The sequence below is a fragment of the Schistocerca americana genome, chromosome 4, assembly GCF_021461395.2.
Source record: "Schistocerca americana isolate TAMUIC-IGC-003095 chromosome 4, iqSchAmer2.1, whole genome shotgun sequence".
NCBI lineage: Eukaryota > Metazoa > Arthropoda > Insecta > Orthoptera > Acrididae > Schistocerca > Schistocerca americana.
The window spans coordinates 497104083-497120866 of record NC_060122.1 but is presented as its reverse complement, the minus strand read 5'-3'; the positions used below and the strand labels follow the sequence as shown (position 1 = coordinate 497120866).

Genomic DNA, 16784 nt, shown 5'->3' with positions numbered 1-16784 from the left:
GAAGAGAAAAAGTAACATGATAGAAATACAGAGAATGAAGGAGGGTGAGAGAAAATGACGTGACTGACTGAGAAACGAAAAGAGAAAGAACCTTAACTGATGGCAAATGACGGCATTTGCTGTTCTATTTGACAGAGAGTAAACTGACCGTATATATCAGATTTTAGGAAGAAATTATGACGCGACAGAAGGAAGTACTTCAACTTCTTCTTAACTGCAGCAGGGCAGATTCCATATTCCCAGATTTCTGGAAACCGTTCGACATAGTGCCCCACTGCAGATTGTTAACGAAGGCCCGAGCATACAGAATAATTTCCCAGATATGTGACAACTCGAAGACCCAATTCGTTGTCCTGGATGGCGACAAGAATATCGTCAGGAATGTCCAGGTAAGTCCTTCTCTATGCGCATAAATGATCTTGATGGGATAGGGTGAGCAGCAATCTGCGACTCTTTGCTGATGCCGCTGTGCAATACGGGAAAGTGTGGTCACTGAGTCACTGTGGGAGGACAGAACAACTTTGTGGTGTGATGAATGACAGCTTGCTCTAAATATAGAAAAAATGTGAATCAGCGTAGATGAACAAAATCCACAATACTCGAATACGACATTAGCAGTGGGCTACTTGACTCAATCAGTTTGATTAAATATCTAGATGCAAAGTTGCAAAGCGATATGAAGTGGAACGAGCTTGTAAGGACTGTAGTGGTGAAGGCGAATAGTCAACTTCGTTTTATCTGGAGAATTTTAGGAAAGTGTAGCTCATCTATAAAGGAGGACACATATCGAACACTAGTGCGACCCTCCTGCATACTGCTCAAGTGTTTGGGATCTGCACCAGTTAGGATGAAAGGAAGACAATGAAACAATTCAAAGGCGAGCTGCTGGATTTATTGCTCGTAGGTTCGACCGACACGCGGGTATTACGAAGACGCTTCGTGAACTCAAATGGAAATCCCTGGAGGGAAGACGATTTTCTTTTCGCGAAACACTATTGAGAAAATTTAGAGAACTGCCATTTGCGGCTGACAATAGAACGATTCTACTGCCATCTAAATACATTTCGAGTAAGAAAAATTACAGTTCGTACGGAGGCATACAGACAGTAGTTTTTTCCCCTCACTCCATTTGCGAGTGGAACGGGTAAGGGAATGATTATAGTCCGATACACGAACGATGGCGGTCCACGCAGGTCCAGGCATGGACAGGTATTTCAGTGTTGCCAGTTTTAAGTGACAACACGCTTTGCTCTTGAGGAAAGCGTGCCTCCTGCAAATTATGTCTCTCGCTTGCTTATGTAGAATTTGTCGCTTACCAGAATCAGCCATGACAACTCGCATCAAATTGAATAAAAAGTCTCTAAATAACTCGCTACTATAGCCTTTAATGCTTGCACTGACTATGATGTTTACAGCAGTGTTCAGACCACCAGTGAGCGCTCATTGGCTATCGGAGATGTGTGACGTCAAGCACAGAGGACAAGTCTAAAAGTCGACCGCCGTCGTTCGTGAATCCAACTACAGCTGTGGCACGAGATACCCAGCGGCATTCACTGTATAGTGGCTTGGGGAGAATGTATGTAGATGCAGTAGTTTGTTCCAGAAGCGGACAACAGCATCGGGGGAATTTACGAATGTTTTTGTTTTATGGATGGGCCCAACTAGGGTACTAGATAAGTGAGACCTAATATTTGGATTATGATGAGATGACAGGTACGAAAGTTACAACAGATGTATGGGAAACTGTGAGGTGGATTGAGGAAGTGATTCATGGTTGTGTACTGGAGTGCTCAATTACGGCTGTTACTGTGAAAGGGGAGTTTTAGAAAACCAGGTAGACACAGGCCGGACAAAGGCAAAACAATTCGTCAGAATTGCCACCGTCGTCAGTTGTATCTAGTGCTTTTGCTGAATACAGCGTTCAAGACATTTTAAACTACAACAATGATGAAGTTACCACTGGTCACTTTCCTGTATTTGTCTCGTAACAAAAGACTTTGACTAGACATAATTCTTTATAAAAGGTCACTGCAGAAGTAGAAGTAAAGAAATCGTGGTCGTTTTTAATTTTATTAGGTATACAGGACAATTTTTCGACTCGTGGGGAACTGCTAATTTAATCGCCCATCTTAAACCTAGGAAAGATTATAACCGCCTGAATAGATAACATACTGTTCTTCTCGATGGATCCTTAAAGATTGCAGAGCGGAAAATCAACTGTCACTTTGATAGAAACTTAATATTATATTACCTCGTTAATTGCTTCCAGCGCTTGATCAGGACTATCTCACTACAGCAATCTCACCCTTATGGAGGTGACTGTTCAAGAGTTTTACTTATGCAGCCAGCATCTAACACAGGTATATTTCATTCTTTTGAAGTTTTGAAAGACGTGGTACCCTCAGCTCTACGGTTGGGCATATGTGGACATCTACCCTTCTTTGTAAGGTCTGCAGAATGAGTGTCTTTGAAATTACTATTAATTGCATAGTGCCCACCGTATGGAATACATTTTAGTCCTCTCTATTCACATATGTCGTTTTCCCTTTCGTGTTCTCCCTGAGCATCACAGTTCCAAAAGGCCATCTCTGGATGAAGTTTCAGAGCTTTAGGAGAGAGCGAAAAATTGATTTTAACTTTCAGTCGATAATAAAGAACTACTTTTATTACCGAGATCGTTGCAGTAGAATAACTCATCAAATAACGGTACCAATGGTACTATACACAAAAGGGAACATTTCACAAAGTGTCGACTGCAGTCTATGCGATCTGGGCGCGGGTGTGTCAGAAATTAAAGCAAATATTAAATCATGATAAGCCATATTATTCGTAGATTCAACACAGGATAGAATTAGACAATATTTCCGTACAATATATACTTTTCGTCTAATTGACAACTGTCTCACAAAATTATTCAATATGATGTAAATGTGAAACGTCCCTTAGAAAAATTAATGAATAATTGTGCTGATAAACATCTTACGTTATTTGATTTTCAAACAGCTGAGCAAAACTGAACGTACTCAGACATTCACTAAACTGACACACAACATTTTTAGCGCAACACAATCTGACTTTCAATAATCCCTACAAAAGAATGGCCCTGACTATCAATAACCTATACCTTTCATGAATCACTTACCTCACAAAAATCTTCGTTACTCGAACTACTGCAATACAGCGAGCGCCACTACTGCCAGCTAAATAAAAGATTCAAGCTACTGAAGGCACTAACTACTGATGAGCATAGTTAGCAAATGAAAGATTTTGATAGAGAACAAACAATGTATTTACCTTAATAGTGTTCAAAAGTCATAATATATATATATATATATATAGCAGTTCATGGTATCCAGTCTTAACAAATTTACTATCTCTGATGGACACACGTCCAGATCATCTGCTCTCAAAACTGCGCCATTTCTCTCCCTACAACCACCACTGCTGGCGGCTCACCTCCAACTGCGCAACGCTACGCGCTGTTAACAGCCAACTGCCCAACACTACAATGGCAAATATTGCAACAATACCGACCAGCCTCAGACTGCACATAGCACAGTCAGTGATTTTCATATAGAAGAATATTGGTAAGTAGGTCATCACAGAGCAGACCCACCGTCGTCCTGGTAGAGATTATGGTAATGGTGGGCCATCAAAGGTGCAGACCCTCTGCAGTCGTTGTAGAAATAATGATATTGGTGAGTCATCAAAGGTGCAGACCCACTGCAGTCCTTGTAGAGACGGACAGCAGCCATATGCTGCGACTGTGCATGTGCACAATCACCATCGAAGAGTCTTGCGGACAATATAGCAAGTCCATAAACCACCACTTGTGTACTCACAAAGTTTTTGGAATTGTCCTTAGAACCAGCAATACTGTTAACCAGTCCCTTGCTGAATTATTAACACACGTGCAAACACTAACAGTTCCAACTTCCCACATATTGTGCAAATACTATGACCAGTGAAATGTGCAGTGTGCACTGAAATGTAACTTAATTTGAAGAACTGGTGTCTATACAATTATAAATTTACAACATAAGAATACAATTACAAAGGTATAAAATACATCATTAAAGAACATAACAATATAGATAACATTTGTGGTAATGCAGGCTTTACAAAAGAATCGAAATAACATATACATCAGTGTTACAGGAATTATGACATAAGTAAATACATAAAAGGTCAGAAGAACTTTCGAAACATCAACTTCACATGTGAGCATTAAAACAAAACAGAATAAATAATGTCTAAACATCTTTACAAAGTAAATAACATATTATAAATGCAAATTATATTTGAAGATAACAGTATTCCTCATCATAGTGAATGTAGCTGAGTATTAGAAAAATTCCACAACATAAGTCTTATCAGATAAACACATAAAGATAGGAAGAACACAAATACACAAGGTACACAGACACATAGTGGAATAACACAAAAGGACAGGACAGGATTTGTTTTCAGTGTGACGTTTGGTACTGCAGTCCAACCCAAAACTTCATTTCATAGATGTTTCCTCTTTTATTCACTTTTTTTTTATACCTTGTCAATGCATTTCTTCCAATTAATCACAGCTCATTCTCTTATATAGCCTACCCCCTCTTAAGCTAACTTAAATCTACTGAGCTCAGATATATATGATTCCAGGAGAAATTCTCCACCACATGACTGACAAAAAGAAACTATGTAAACTACCGACAAAACGACAGACCTGAATTTCATCAGAACTGGCGGGATTCAAACAGGGCAGGGCCCTCTCGACAAGGTGAATTTGTAGAAGTTAGATCTCCAAATCCCAATAACGACGCGCTGCAACAAAGAGACAATAGGCAATGACTCACACTGCTGGCAGCCACAAAACGTACTTATGAAGCCGACATCGTAGCTGCCATGGCTAGTAATTACGTAAAAATGGAAGACATTAGGGACATCTTACTCCAGGAACACGACGTAAAACATAACAACATTGCATGTCCTGTAATTCACATTACAGTAAATGACGTAAAATTTATGGCAGCACTTGATCCTGGCAGGGTCACCAAATGAAACGCCCCCGTAAAAAAATTAATGAATGATTGTGCTGATAAACATCTTACGTTATTTGATTTTCAAACAGCTGAGCAAAACTGAACATACTCAGACATTCACTAAACTGACACACAATATTTTTAGCGCAACACAATCTGACTTTCAACAATCCCTAAAAAGAATGGTCCTGACTAACAATAACCTATACCTTTCCTGAATCACTTACCTCACAAAAATCTTCGTTACTCGAACTACTGCAATACAGCGAGCGCCACTACTGCCAGCTAAATAAAAGATTCAAACTACTGAAGGCACTAACTACTGATGAGCATAGTTAGCAAATGAAAGATTTTGGTAGAGAACAAACAATGTATTTACCTTAATAGTGTTCAGAAGTCATTATATATATATATATATATATATATATATATATATATATATATATATATATATATATATATATATATATATATAGCAGTTCATGGCATACAGTCTTACAAATTTACTGTCTCTGATGGACACACGTCCAGATCATCCGCTCTCAAAACTCCGCCATTTCTCTCCCCACATCCACCACTGCTGGCGGCTCACCTCCAACTGCACAACGCTACGCGCTGTTAACAGCCAACTGCCCAACACTACAATGGCAAATATTGCAACAATAACGACCAGCCTCAGACTGCACACAGCACAGTCTGTGATTTTCATATAGAGCGCTACGTGGCGTTACCAACATAAAAACCTAAACAGCCTACTTACAAATGAATATAAGTATGCAAAGCAAGACGCGTCCAAATGATTTCATCAGCAAAATCAACACTAACACGCAGAGCAAATGTGCTCAAGTGTTTCGAAGGTCTTAATATGTGACTTACTATTCCCTTTCAGATCAGAGTGCACACCCAAGAATTTTAAACATTCATTTCACGTTTTTCTCCTCCTATGTTCTATTGGTAATAATGATTATATAGCCTACATTGTATAGAATTGAATGAGCAGGATCGGTAAATAGTTTAACTGTATGTTTCATAGTTTTTTCTTCTGCTTTTACATGTCTAGATTATGATACTTGCACCATTACCAAAAAACAATGTTTCTTCTTTATCAAAATATGTCAACATAGTGGTCCCAATGTAGCGCCCTGTGATACCAATAGAATTAAACATCCCAAAGAAAACCCATCAAAAAATTTACCCTTTGGTCTCTACCAATTAAATAGTATGTGAACCACATTGAACCATATACTCATTGTAACTTGAAAGACATAAATTCTAGGTTTAGCCGAAAGAATGTTGTATTTGATCAGCGAAATATCGTAGCATATCAGCTAAAAAAAATCCAAGTAGCTGAAATTTTGTCATTCAGATATTTTAATACACGATCGTTGAAGCGGTGGGCGGGATGTGCAGTGGAGAGGCTCTTCTCTAATCCATTTTGTTTATCTTGTATTTGCTCAACCGTTTTAAAGTGCATTATCTTTTGCAAAACATTAGAGAATGGAGTTAACAGTGATTTGGGACAGTAGTTATTAGTCTCTGTCTTAATGTCGTTCTTAAAGATTGTCTATCAATAGCACACTTTCGTCTGGCTGCAAAGATGTGGCCACAACATGTGTTTTGAGGGCATTACAGCCAGAAAACGTATCGTAAGCTTTAGTTTAGACCAGCGAATTAGATTCAGTCAGGGTATTTAGTCTACCTAGGAGAGACACAGTACCAGAATGAGACCAAGATAAAAACAAGTGCTGCATGTCTGGGTAAGTTATCTGGACCTACGGAAATGTTGCAGAAGTTTTCTTAAATAATGGTCCCAGTCCTCTAACGTTCGGGTATATGTTGGAATTCCTCTTGTTGAAGTTCCAAGCATTGGTGCTTTGCACTTAACTGTCAGATTTTGGCTTTCATCGCCATCACTCTAGAGACTCCATTCCTTTTTTTATCAGTTTACTTATTGAACATGCTTATTGAACATGCATCGTTGGGCTACATCAAGGAAATGCACAAGACTTGGACAAAATTTCTATTTGGTGTAATTAATGGCATATTTCTTTAAATGTGGATAAATGCAACACAATGAGTGTAACAAAGGAAAGGCAACCGATAGAATCCATCTACAAGATTAGCGGTGAACATTTGGCGCTTGTGACATTCAAATGTTTAGGGTAATATGAAATGGACAAAAACGTAAAATTGGTATTAGGGAGGTAGAATGGAAGACTTACTGTTAGTTTTTATGAAAAGGCACTGGGAAAGTGTGGCGCATCTGCAAAAAAATCACATATAAGACGCTAATGCTACAAATTCTAGAATACTGTTGGATTTTTAGAGTCCTAACCAAGCTGACATTACAACAGACATCAAACGAATTCAATGACATGTCGATAGTATCACAAAGGGTCAGTGTAGCACATACAGTAGTGTAGAATGTGCTCAGGGAACATAAATTTGAACCAGTGAGTCTGTTGGGTTGCATAGCCATAGTCCAAAGTAGATGAAAAGTGTAGCTTCTGGCTCAGTTTACAGTTTCTAGCTCACTCACACGTTTCACTTGTTTGTCCACTAGAAAATGAAAGGTTACCCAGAACCTACACACTTCATCTACTGTAATCCACTTTTCACATCTAACTTACTTAATTTCATTTAAATTACTTAGAAAAATTAATAAAAATGAATATTGTTTCGTAAGAAGTGAGGTCTTCTATTTTTTTCTTAAGGAAAGTTGTTACGGAAATCAGAGATTAAAAATTGAATCATTACAGACCATAAGAGGAACCCAGGGGGCACACACCCCAACTAGTGGACGAATGTGTCAACACTACCAACAGTGACGTGCAGTTGTGCAGCGAGATGTTTGATTGTGATCCGTCGATCACCTCGAATGAGTGTGTCCGCACGTTCCATCATTGCAGGAGTCACAGCTGTGTGCGGCCGATCGGCTCGCGGGAGATCAGACAAGTTTGCCCGACCTTGATGCGATGCCTCACCCAACGACCCACTGCCGTTTTGTTCACTGCCAGGTCTCCGTAGACATTCTGCAAGCGTCTATGAATTTCTGCAATACTCTGGTTTCTTTCCAAAAGAAACTCAACGACTGCTCTCTGCTTGGAACACACCTTCATTACAGATCCATTCTGAGGGCTACGTACAGCGCGGCCACATATCGGAACTTCATGGAACTATAGAGGCTGAAGCGGGAATATTCTACGATGTCCCACAACAAACTTTTTTCAACTGAAACCGGCTGAGAAAAAAAATGTGTTGCTATACTTATTAAATGCCCCTTGTAAAACAAAATACACTACATGGCCCCTGGGAAAAGGAGCTGGAAATCTGAATAAAGCACGAACACAACATAGGCACTGGCGGAAACCTCCACATAGTTGGCGATCAGTGATAACAATTATCGGCACTATGTAATATTGGTTGACAAAACATTCATCGGGAGCGTTTGGTACACAATTGACGCTGGACGTCTACATGTACGTAAATACCCCACAAGCCACTGTACAGTGTATGGCATATTGAGTGAGGGAAGGATCACTGTCTGAATGCCTCTGTAAGTGCCCTTACCTCTATCTTTTTCTTGTTATCCCAACGCAATATACATGACGTATAGAAAGAAGTGTCACATATTCCTACAGGAGATAGTATTGGTCAAAACTAATGGAAACAATGCGTCTGGAAGCCAATACCTGTTGAGATACGGACCAATCTGTCTACTCGTTCCCATCTATCTGTTATGTAGAAGCAAACATTACTGGCAGTGAATGGTTACCACGCATCCCGACACATCCTCCAGCCCTTCTTCGCATTGAATCAAGCACTATTCCATGTCCACTTGGTTCCGGATTGCTTCACCTGCATTGGTCACACGCTGCTGTAAAAGGGACCTCCTACTCTCAATATTTGTTGCGCAATAATATTGTGTCAATATACTGCGAGGAACAGCGAGTCAAAGAACGGCAGAACATTACTGTGTATTATGTATGCCCGGGACGCATCAAGTTGGAGCTCTGCCTTCGTAGCAAACATGTCGGCCTTTGACGATGTAGAAATCTTACGTACTGCACTGAGATAATTACTTGCCTTGCAAAACACGTGCAGAAATTACAGCAGAACGAACGAAATAAGTTTGAAAAGCTTCCAAAAAATATTTCAATGAACCAGTTGCTCATTCGATGCAGCATAGGTTCATAAACCACCACAGCAACCAACTACAAATTAAACAAGTGAACAGTCTAAAATATCGTGTACATGTTTTCAGCTTTTGAAAAAGAATACTGATTGAAAGCTTACATGATCTTAATGTCGTGACAAGTGTTGCAAAAAAACAAACTAAAAAAGGAAAAAAGGAACATGTATGCTCACTGGACAGCTGGCTTGATCTTATTTGCCAATTCTGAAATATTCGACAAGTAAAAATTCAAATGGCTCTGAGCACTATGGGACTTAACATCTGTGGTCATCAGTCCCCTAGAACTTAGAACTACTTAAACCTAATTAACCTAAGGACATCACACACATCCATGCCCGAGGCAGGATTCGAACCTGCGACCGTAGCGGTCACGCGGTTCCAGACTGAAGCGCCCAGAACCGCACGGCCACACCGGCCGGCCCGACAAGTAAAATAAACAGTTTTGCTTACTGTCGTGACCCCAGGATCTACAGATTCCTCTGCCTTTGTGGACAGCGATATATCTGGCGTTTCCTAAACAGTCAGGAAATTAATATACAGTGGATAGGCAAAATAATGTGAACAGTGGTAGTAAGGGGATGGTTGTGTTTGACGGTTAACAATGTAGGTAAGGCACATGTTACGCTGGACTGTGTGTGTTCAGTACGGACTAAGCATCAGTGCAGGTTGTTGACGAGTAGTTCACACGTCGTATTTGCATTCAGAGGCCGAGGTCGATGTGCAATGAAAGACATAACAAAGTTCCAAAGAGGGCAGATTGTGGGGGCCCGATTAGCTGGAGCATCAGTAACCAAGAAAGCCAACTTACTGTATGTTTCAAGAACAACTGTTTCAACAGTCATGACAACCTGCACAAAACATGGAAAGACATCATCGTGTAAAGGCAATAGTGGGCTCAAATCAAAACTAAATGACGGAGATCGTTGTAAGCTAATACGAATTGTGTCAAAACAAGACAAAACTACGGCGGCTAAAGTGACTGCAGAGTTCAACAGCCATCTTTGAGACCCCTTATGTATCGACACTGTCCGCATACAACTCCTTAAAGCGACTATTCATGGATGAGCTGCTATACCGAAACCGTTAGTGACGACAACCAACGCAAAGAAGCGTAAAGCATGGTGTCAAGACCATAAATCGTGGACAGCGTGTCATGTGGTCCGACGGGTCAACATTTTCGTTATTTCCAACATCAGGCCGGGTGTACGCCTGGAGAACGCCAATCCTGATTGCTTGATTCCAACGGTTAAGCATGGAGGTGGAAGTGCGATGGTGTGGGGAGCAATATGATGGTATTCTGCTGGTCCCGTCATGACTCTCACAGGCCGCATTACAGCCAACGATTATGTGAACATTTTAGGTAATCAGTTGCACCCCATGACTCAAATATTGTTCCCCAATAATGATGCCATATTTCAGGACGATAATGCACCCATTGACACAGCCAGGACAGTACAATCGTGGTATGAGGAGCATGCAACTGAACTGCAGCGTCTTCCCTGGTCAGCACAGCCCCTGGAATTGAACACTATCAAACCCCTGTGGGCTGTATTGGAGTGCAGACTCCAGAGCTGATTTCCGCCTCCCTCGTCACTACATGAGTTAGTAGAGGTTCTGATCGAAGAGTGGCATAACATTCCACTGGAGACAATACAATCATTATATGCCAGTATTCCAAGAATAATCGCAGCTGTATTACGATCAAATGGGGGTCCAACCCCTTATTAATAGACCATTCCCAAGTAAGTATAGGTGTTCACATTATTCTGCCTATCCCCTGAAAGTATAGAAAACTGCAACCAGTTACTTTTTTTAAAAAATAGTTATTATTCGCAGTCCAGCACCCAGTATTATGCTTTGAAATAATAATGTAACTTCCTGAAGATAAGCCTGAAAAGGTTGGAAAAACAGTTTATGGAGCAAACAGCTATTTCAAAAAAGTAACTGGTTGCAGTTTTCTACATTTACAAAAATAAATAGTCACAGATTCTTAAACATCCGTAATTGATACAGTCAGGAAATGTATTTCTCAAAGCGCCACATAGTGCTTTAATATACAACTTCCACTACACTCTCTGATGTTTTGTCATCTACTTTTTTCAGTTCTCCAAGCAAAATTCTTTCGGAGTAAACTGAATTTATCCCGGTCTCTTCAGCAACTGAAACGGTACAATATATTGCGCAGTTTATTGAGTGACCATCAATATTTTTAAAGCTCTGCAACCTCCTTCAATCTATTGTGCAAACCGTTAATATCGCTCTCTGGCAGTCAAAATTATTGCGCAATAAATATTGAGTGTGTGGACCCCTCAATGTTTCACATTGTCGATGGGTCGCACATACACTAATGGCTTTGAATGTTTCTACAGGGTGATCGGAAATTACCTTTACAGACTTCTACAACTTGTAAAGGGGAGCGAGTAGATAGTATTTTGAACTAGACTCCATGTCCAGAAATGTACCGTTTCTGTGCTACAACTTTTTGAAGATATGTTGGTAACGTGACCACTTTTACAGTAATTAATTAGGCATGGCTCAATACATCACTTGTTTTACAATACCACTCACTAATAGCCAAAGAAATTTCTCGCATACTCGCTTAAGGGTTCTCTTCAAAGAGATGCGGTATGGCGTCTTCCAATATGGATGCAGGGCGTCTCCTAGGAACACCACCGTCACGCATGCTGACGGTGAAGTTACTCTTCCTCAAAGGTGCTGCGTAATTGTGTACAAAAAATGGAATAGGATGTTAAGTGCCACAAACTAAAATTTTCAATATTCAGATAATTGTGTCTTAAATTTTGGATGATTATCTTAATTTTATGAAAAAATATGTGTATATCAAAATACCTCTACAAAACATGAAAACAGTTTTTTTATGAATATGTATAAGGGAACAAAACTTATATGGAAAAAGAAGTAAGTACTGTCCTTTCGTTTCCTGGAAAACACTGTAAGTGCCTTACTAAGTTTTTGAAAAGGATGTAAGTCAAGGGCTTATGTTAAAAAAAGGTGGTAAATCCATTGTAGTCTAGAGAACGTTTAATAATTTTACATATAATTCTACTCTTTAAATGCTAGGCTAATATAAAAAAGGTATAAAATAAAATTTTGGATGGTTTTTTGAAGCAAAGTTGTTAGTCTTCAGTTTAATCCACTTCTTCTTTCATCGGTAAGTATAAGCCACCTGAAAACCAAAAAATGAATCAGACGTCTAAATTTATTTAGGGTGTCTCAGCTATATACATAATATTTTGACTTTTTATTTACTTTCGAAATTCGTTCTGATACTTTTGATCGTTTTTGACTAAATAAATTTTATTTTAAAAACACGTATATAAATGAGAAATCAAATGCAAAGTTATTTGCATTTAGTAATCGAAATAAACTTACAGTACTATACTTCTTTCCTCCACACAGTCCTATTCCTCATCTTCTTCCTACACCTTCGATGTTGCAGGCCTCTTCATCTTTGTTCTCCAACAGGGCTCTGTAGAAGTCCTTGTCTTCTTCTTTCTTTATATAATCTATCATTCCCAAAAGGTCATTCTTCTTTTCTTGTGAGATTTTGGATTTAAAGCGTATTTCTGGCAAGCCATGAATATCCGGTACATTGTCAAGTTTAGCATCTTTCTTTAAAACATCAACTTTGCTCCAAGTTACTATAACATCATCTTCAAGACGCAAAAGTGATGCAGCTTTCACTGTGCTAGGATTCTTGTGGGAAATGCGGAAGTGGGAAATTTTACTTATAGCCAGATCTTTTGTACTTAGGTAGTCTTTAGCAAGGTCTTTAAAATCTATGAACTCATCAGTATTCATAGATACTACAGTCAAAGGTGTTGTCAATTTTGCATTTGCAACTAACGCTTCAAGATATTGAGATGTTATTGCTTTCGCCGCTTTGCGTTTTTTCTCAGTCACCCCAAAATCATGGTCACAGCTCATGTAGCTGTGTCCACTTACAAGATATTTCACAGCAACTGAACGATAAATTTCTTTGTGGATTAAATAAATAATAGACATTCACATCATCTGGTTTTTGTTTTGTTCTCCGCAATTATCGCACCATAACACTAGCCTTTTATGAGGAAAATGGGCTCCAGTAGAAGCAACTGTGAACAAACAAGAAGCTATTTCGTTAGCGCCACGGCCTCCAATTCCTTCATGCCACATACACATATATGCAGAGCCGTTGTCTCCAACATGTGTTCCTAGTTTGTAGCAAGATATTTGTCTAAAATAAAACATAGTGCTATGTGTAAGCATTGGAACAAACATAACATGTTGTAGGTCCATGCATAAGGTTGTATAAGAAGCCGTTGGAAGCTGTGAAGATGTAATATCTTGTTTCATACACTTATAAGCCTTTTCCCATTTTCGGTGATGGAACTCTTGCTAGGCCTTTACTCCTGTTTTGCCTTTCCGCTGGTTGTAGATTGCAACTTTGCCTTCAAAAAGCCACACTTTTTACAGGTTTCACAAGCAAGAGCTTTAAATTTTAGGTTTGGAAAATCTTGTTTTAACGCTTTTGTGTAAAAACTGTATGTAACATCACTTGCAGGATTTCGGTTTTTAAAAGACACGCACATTTGGTGTTAATTTAGATCAAGTGACAAAAACCCATTACTTGATTTTTTCGGCTGTAGTGACTTTCGTATCTGGGGAATGAGTTTCTATGATATCTTACAAGATTTCGATCATCTTCTGTAAATTAAAACTTGTGTGCATTTGATGCAGGTGTTTTTCCTCTTTTGTCCTCAAAATCCAAGCAACCTGATTTCTTTTTTGTTTGTAAAACAATCAGTTTCCTTTCAGATGCAGAAAAATTTCTTTGAAGGTTTTTTTGCACACTTGTACATTTTTCTCTGTACCATTGGGGATGCTATAAGCAAAAGTACAAGTCCGCCTACACCCTACTGCACTTTCGTATGTCCCATGACGTCTGCGACCAATAGGTAACATTTGAATCTGATTCAACAAATATGTTCCTTGGCTTTCTTCATCAACTTTATAAAACTCCAAAAACAATAGCTGTTTTTGTTCACTGCTTATGTTTTTACACTTGTACTTACTGCAGCAGCTTGCATGTTCTGCTGGAGGCTGTTTTGCAGGTATCTCTTTCCCACGACTGTTAATGTACGGCTGGCCCTTTTCTCTTGCTTCACGTCTCTTACGAACAATCACCTTCTTTCTAACAGGCTTTTCCATTCTCTGGTTGGTACACTAAACACACAACCAAAGAACACTCTAAAATACACATGTGAAACGATCGAAATCACTGCCATGTCATTGTACTGTCACCAACTAAAGCAACTGTGTAGCTGAGGCACATACGTCACGGCGGTGGCACTTACATCCCTTCCCATCTCAGCCCCACTGGCGCTTCCACAGTGCTGCTATCTTCGAACTACTCTTGAAACTAATAGGAATTTTTCTGGCACTTGCAATCTTTCTCGTTTCATTACACTTGGCTTATACAAACCTTTTCACTATAAAAGTCATTTCCTAAATTTTTGGCACTTACATCCTTTTCCATTTTTTGTACTCAGTTGTGGTGAGAAAAGTAAGCGATGGTGTCGGACGTTGTGGAGAACGATCTAGATGAAGGCAACGAGCAGCTCTTTCATTTTCGTGAACTTCGCCATTCAGATGGATCATGTCGTGTATTCTGCAAACGTTTACCATGTTGCTCTAACACTTACAGATACGTGATAGTGGCTCGAACCAGATCAGAGAGGTAGAAAAGACGTCAAATGACGTCAGCCGGTGCTACATAATCACACCTCACCATGACTACCCTGTTGCATACCTACGTAGCAAACATGTTTTCAAACGGCTGAAGCACGGAAACAGTAAGTTTCCGGACATGGGTTCCCATTCAAAATATTATTTACTCACTTCTCTCTACAATCCCCATAAGTTTGTAATTGGAATTTCCGAACACCCTTTACAGCAAAAAATCCAACAGATTCAGGTCCTGTGAAGGGGGAGCCACACTATCAGAATGCGCAGAAAGTGGTGGTACACAGTACTTCTTAATCTGATTTGGTACTGTGTATGGCCCTATTAGTTTGTCGCCGACAGTTCCTGCCCATATACTGATACAGAAGCGATCCCGATGCCTCATCTCCATGATTTCTCAAGAATTTGCATGTGTCCAGACACGCATCATGTGGTAACTTACTACGCCATCTCTTGTGACTCCTTCCTTATCTATAAACACTACACCTTAATCATCACATGTAAAATAGCCCGTAACTAAACTGGTACTGGTTTCTGAACATATCGATACAGGAACTTTCCTGCTGGTTTTTGCCAATAATGCCCCTAGTTGGAATATGTAACACATTTTTGAAACTCCCTGTATACGTTGGTGGCAACAAAATGGTCGCATAGGCATCTTCGAGTACAGGTTGTCTAAATGTACCCATTACGGCTTCGCGAGAACTGTAATGACTTACTTCCAAGGATTCCCATTCAAACACTCTGAGCATTTCGTAACATTTCCGTACGGATTCTACCGACCAGTTGTGATACTGGCAGCGCATCTCTGAACTGTTCAAAGTTTGTTATCACGCAATTCTGGAATTGACCACAGTAGCGTCTTGAATGCGGTTTTCTTTACAGATACACAGCACTTTCTCACATTCCTCACAACAAATCTTATTCTTCCATTCGTCTTTCCCATTGCCAGCCAATGCGACAATGATTTACATCCGCAGACCCCTTAAAGGTCTCGCTGTCGAGTTCGGCCAGGTAGCAGTCTTACAAACGAGGTTCCGCTATAGATGACTATGTTTGTTACTTCATTTGGTCAATGAGGTCGTGTGTTATGTTTGCACAATGCTTTGAATCAACATACACGGAGACATCCTAACTCCACTGACAAATGTCTGGGTATTGTTCAGGAATACTTTCTGAGCAATCCTTCTTTATACTCGATATGCCTCACATTACAAAGTAAGTTGCGGTTATACTTCAGTACTATTCAAAGATTATCATTACAGAAGCAGGAGAGCTTCTATAAAGTTTGGAAGATAAGAGACGAGGTACTGGCAGAAGTAAAGCTGTGAGGACGGGGCGTGAGTCGTGCTTGGGTGGCTCAGTTGGTAGAGCGCTTGCCCGCGAAAGGCAAAGGTCCCGAGTTCGAGTCTCGGTCCGGCACACAGTTTTAATCTGCCAGGAAGTTTCATATCAGCGCACACTCCGCTGCAGAGTGAAAATCTCATTCTAGACTCGACTGATGTCTGGAGTAGTGCTGGATGGAATTGACACCATGAATCCTGCAGGTCTGTCCATAAATCCGTAAGAGTACGAGAGGGTGGAGATCTTTTCTGAACAGCACGTTGCAAGGCATTCCAGATGTGCTCAATAATGTTCATGTCCGGGAAGTTTGGTGGCCAGCGGAAGTGTTTAACTCAGAAGAGTGTTCATGGAGCCACTCCGTAGCTATCCTGGACGTGTAGGGTGTCGCATTGTCCTGTCGGAATCGCCCAAGTCCGCCGAAAGGCACAATGGACACGAATGGATGCAGGTGATCAGACAGGATGCTT

At 40.0% G+C, this 16784-nt stretch overlaps 1 non-coding gene across 1 annotated transcript; it reads left to right on the top strand.

The window, feature by feature from the left end:
* The first annotated feature begins 16321 nt into the window (after positions 1–16321).
* Trnas-cga lies at positions 16322–16396 on the top strand. Its single transcript has one exon. It is a non-coding gene; the product is annotated as a tRNA-Ser (tRNA).
* The last annotated feature ends 388 nt before the right edge of the window (positions 16397–16784 follow it).